Raw genomic sequence first — 5271 nt, 5'->3', positions numbered from 1 at the left:
GGGAATATAACTTCTATTCTCTACCCAATGAGGGCAGCAAATCATGTCCAGGAATGTTAAAAAGTTAATTAATGGTAATAATGAAAACCAATAAATTCACAAGTCTCTAAATTTTAACTCTTAAGCTCTTTTGAAACACGAACAACTGTCGTTGGACATTAAAGTGATGGTAGAATATCTCCTTTTGATACAATCTTTTTTATCATTAATATATTTATTTTTTAAATTCAAAAAGTATTTATGATTTCATTTCCAATCAAGATTAGTTAATTCAAGGAAAATCATTCTGCATTTATTTTATTTCTGAAACTATGATCTAACCCACTTTGATAGAACACGAATACATTACATTATCACACCAAACTCATGATATTTATAATATTTAGACTGGATTAGAAGAGTGAAAGATTGCTTCCAAATAAGGTTGTATCTATTACATATTTTTCTATTTAAGTAAGTTATCTTCCAAAGGAATGGGTAAAGGCCTGGAAACAGCGCAGGATTATTGATAGATCAAAAGAAGTTAATACTGTCAGTCAAAAAGCATGCAGCTTTTTTTTTAGTGTTTGACCATTTTTCAAAAATTAACCTTTTATCCAAGGTGAGAGAATAAATTATATTTTTGTGTAGTGCCTTCACAGTGTAACAACTATCCTTGTCTCTTCTTGATCCAAAAATAGTTTATTTCCTAGAAAATTATTGGTATTTATAAACAGCCAATTTCCAGTAGGTTTACAAATAATTTTTGTGAACACCCACTGGATCTGGGAATACAAAATCCTAATTTCTTGTAAGTTTTGTCTCAGGTAGGTAGGATCAAATTAGCCTTCATAAATCAAAGTACTGAGTACAGGAGTTGGAATATTATGTTGAAGTTGTATAAGACATTGATGAGGCCACATTGTGTGCAGTTTTGACCACCTACCTTCAAGAAAGATGTCAGTAAGACTGAAAGAGTGCAGAGAAAATTTACAACAATGTTGCCAGGATTTGAGGAGCTGAGTTATAGAGAAAGGTTGAAAAAGTTAAGACTTTATTCTCTGGAGCATCAGACAGAGATGGGAACTTTAATAGAGGTGTACAAACTTATGAGGGGTATAACTAGGGTAAATGCAAGTGGGCATTTTCTACTGAGGTTGGGTAAGATTGAGGTTTAAAGGTGAAATGTTTAAGGGCAACATTAGGGGAATGTTTTCAGAACACTGCAAGAGTGTGGCATGTGTTACAATTCAAGTAGTGGATGTGGGTTAGATTTGAACATTTATGAGAAATTCGGAGATGTACATGAATGGGAGGGTTTTGGAGGGAGGTGGGACTAGATGGAAAAACATTTTGGCAAGAACTAGATGGGCCAAAGGCCCCTTTTCTGTGCTGTACGTTCTATGGTCTTAATGGATCTCATACAGTGAACAAATATTTTGCCTCACATTTTGTTCATCTACAGTATTTGTGAATAGCTTCCATCCTAGATGAGTCCCTGAAACTGAATCCACAGGGCAAAAAAAAATGAATTAATATTAGATTATTAATGCTTTTAAACATCTGGCTTTTAAATGTTTGCTTGCCATTTTTGAAGGAGGATAACATTGCTTCATTCATTTGTTTGACAGATATATTCAACCTTCATTAAATAAATGAATTAATGAAGCAATTAAATTGTGGTCAGCCAGCTGCCAAATGAATGAGATATTAATATTCACTCAATACCTGTTCTTCATTTCTGCCTTTTTGGTTAATTTATGTTTATTTTCCCATCATAATTATGCAGCAATGGCCGTCTTCCCTACCCATAATCCCCCACGCAGGTGGAACTGCTCTGTGTTTCCCAAACAGTTCCAGCTACATGGGGGATTATGGGTAATGAAGACCACCATTGCTATGCCACATTTTGAGCCACAGAGAACGGCCCCGGTGCCGCAGCAGTCAGTTGGGCTGTGACAGCCTGCACCTGCCGCCCCTGCCCTGACGACGCCTGCCGACTTCCCCTCCCCAGTGGGGCATGGGTCGCCGGCTGCTGGATTCCCCTATGACTATTGCTCTACCTGTCTTCACCCTTCCTTTCTGAGGTTGAGAGCTGATATTGGTCTGGCTGCTGTTGCCTGGCCCAGATGGGTCAATTTCTCCCCAGCCCTCCCCTGTCAGCAGTATCCAGAGGGGTATACTTGTTACTGATGGGAATGGCCTCAGGAGTACCCTACTCTGCTTGCCTGTCAATTTCCCTCTTCTAACTGTCACCCAGCGAATGTCCTCCTGCCTCCTAGGTGTGGTTGCATCCCTATAACTCATCTCAATCCATTCCATCTATGGTAAAAACCCTCTTTGTTAAATCAAGGCTTTATCTCTACTTGTACACAGAATATCCTGATATGGACAGATGCATGTCTGTAGACTGAAAAGGTGACAATGAAATTGTGTTTTCTCTTGTGTTTATTCCCTCCCCAACTGCTACCAACATCATCAATGATGTGCTTGGTTAGTGATAGTGTGTGTTGTTGAGCCATTCCTTGTGACCTTGAAGTCCTGTCCCAGGATATGTTCTCTGTGTTTTGAACTAATCTTGAAACTCCTGCCAGTTCATTTTCCACGTGGAGTACTTATTCTATAGGGATAGGGTGGAAGAGAGCAATTAACAGCAGGTTTCTTTGTCTATAATGAGAGGTCAAGGAGACCCCTGGGTTATTGGTATCCGATTGCCCATGCATCAGAAAGCTGGGATTGTGGTCAAAGACCAGATCATCTCCCAAGAGTTTCTCTCCAGTGAACATAAAAGATGGATTGGTTTATACATTAGATTGTAACCCAAACAGGGGAATCCCTAATCCACGCCTACAGCTTAAAAGGGGCCTCATTAATATTAAGTTGGACCCAGGGTCCCAAAGGAAAAATCCTAGCAACTGACTATGTAATTGCTGTGTTAATAACTAGAAACATTCTTATTTATCCTTCTACCCATTCTCCACATAGAATTCCTGCTGATAGTGTAATCGCTTTCTCGAGGCTAAGTGCTGGATCTCAAAATAGCAGAAAATGGGATCTTGCATCCATGACAAGGTTCAGAAGCTCTACATGATGTTTAGGCACAGTTTGTTAGATTGACTGTAACAGAACAGTATTTTGAAGGCAAAAAGGAAGTCCTTTTGTGGTTTACAAAAAATAATTTGCTAGCCTAAGAGGTAATAGTTATATGGTAAAATTCATTTATAGCAAACCTTAACCAACATGAATTACATAAAATGGAACTGTAGTTCGTGAAATGAAATTTGTTCAATGGCTCCAACAAATAATCAATACTAAAATATAGATATTGACTAAACTGTTTATTGTTCTAGCACATAAACTTAATTAAGCACAGTAAGTGCCCAGAAAAATACCAGCTATCTTCTGAACATTGATCATATTTTGAAAATTGTTGCCATTGCAATAGGGATATCCACATGTAGCCCTTGTTTTCGAGAGTCTCAGGCACTGAAATCCTTTTCGTGCTTTGATTTTGGTTTATCCGCCTGGAATTTGGATGAGATTATTACTAAAATTCTTACGTTGGTGAATAAATTCTAATTAAGAACACCAAGATCTGTTAGTGTGATATTAAAAAGATTACATTATGCATGTGATACAGGTTACGTACTTAGTTACTCACACAAACTTTATAGTTTATAAACAATGTTTGATAAGCATAAACAATGTTTATTGGCCCAAACTCTGAAGAAAGAACATTTATAACCTAGTGGAAGTGATTTCTCATTAAGTGTACTTTAAAAAATAATTACATGTACTTTATCCAACAATTTTGATGTTATTGTGGCGGCATGCCACGAGGCAGGCGAACCAGCCCCGCTTGTAATCCACGTGGCGGGGCAGCTGACCAAAATGGCGCCGTCAGGGGTTTTCCCTTCTTCTCAGCACCGGGCACAGAAGCCAGCGCTGGGGGAACCACACGGTTCTCAGCCAGGTCCGGGCTGGGAGTATAAGTCCAGCCTGGCAGCCAGCAATAAACCAGTTTTTGCTCACTGAGCTCAACCCGTCTGGTTGTGCATTCTTTCAGTAGCAGTGTAGCTGCCGTAACATTTTGTGCATTTTGGCTCTCTGGGGTAAAATCGAATGCCCAAGCAGTGGATTTGCATTGTTGCATTTTTATTTAATATAGAATTATGAAAATCTCAGGCAAAGAACTACAATATTGCACTCACTGGGGTGGCGAAAGAAATGATTTTACAGATTTAGCATCTGATTACAGTCTCCTCAGATGTGAATTGACATTCAAACTTGGATGAGATTCAAACTCTATCTTTTCAAAATTGTTGCATTGGTTATTAGTAAAGAACCTGGTAGTCTGGGAACAGTTCATTCGCTTCAGCAAAGATAGTGACAACTAAATGCAAATATATGTTGTTAGCAGCATTAAGTACTGTATGCACATTATTGAAAAATATGTTGCTGTAATGTTACATAGTTCCAGACACCCAGGACAAAAGAAAAACAACTTTACACTGGGCTACAAAGATTTTTCTTCCTGAACACTTTTGGGTGCATTTTATGGACTTTGGGCAGCTGATCATGAACACCTTAAACATTTTCTATAATATTTTAGATATTACCAATATTTGTGATTCCCTGTCATATTTTAATTCTTATTCAAGCATACAAAATTATGAAGTGCAACATGTCATTGGAAATTATTTTTCTGCATTCGCACTTGGACTTCTTCCCTGCTGATCTTGGTGCAGTCAGTGACAAACATGGTGAAAGATTTCACCAGGACATTGCAACCATGGAAAAGCAGTATTAGGGCAACTAGAATCGGTCAATGCCGGCTGACTATTGTTGGATACTGATACAAGAAAGGCATCAGATACTAATTACAAACAAAAATCAGAGGAAAGACATTTTTAGGTCAGTTGAACTAACGCAATATGTCAGCTTCGTTATGTGATTGAACATGCTAAATTCAATAAAAGTTAATTTCATGTTTCTCCAACTTCCTGTATGATAACAGCAAATCTGAAATTATCTTGAAGTTGTCTAATAAAATCCCCAAATTTTCTTTCAGGAAGAAAACCTTTTGGGAAAAAAATTGTTGCCCCATATTATTAAAGATGAAATAATGCCCAATTTTAGTCAGATCCATCCCTTCATTTTGAGCTCAGTATGGATACATGCCTAACAATAGCGCTTCGATGTATTTCATTGTTTTATCTATAAAGTTTCAACACATACATTTCTAAAAATGAGCACAGTACAAGTTGATTTATGGTGTAGCTAAGTTGACTA

This window comes from Narcine bancroftii, chromosome 10 (genome assembly GCF_036971445.1).
Source record: "Narcine bancroftii isolate sNarBan1 chromosome 10, sNarBan1.hap1, whole genome shotgun sequence".
Classification (NCBI taxonomy): domain Eukaryota; kingdom Metazoa; phylum Chordata; class Chondrichthyes; order Torpediniformes; family Narcinidae; genus Narcine; species Narcine bancroftii.
Note: the sequence above shows the minus strand (reverse complement) of the source record.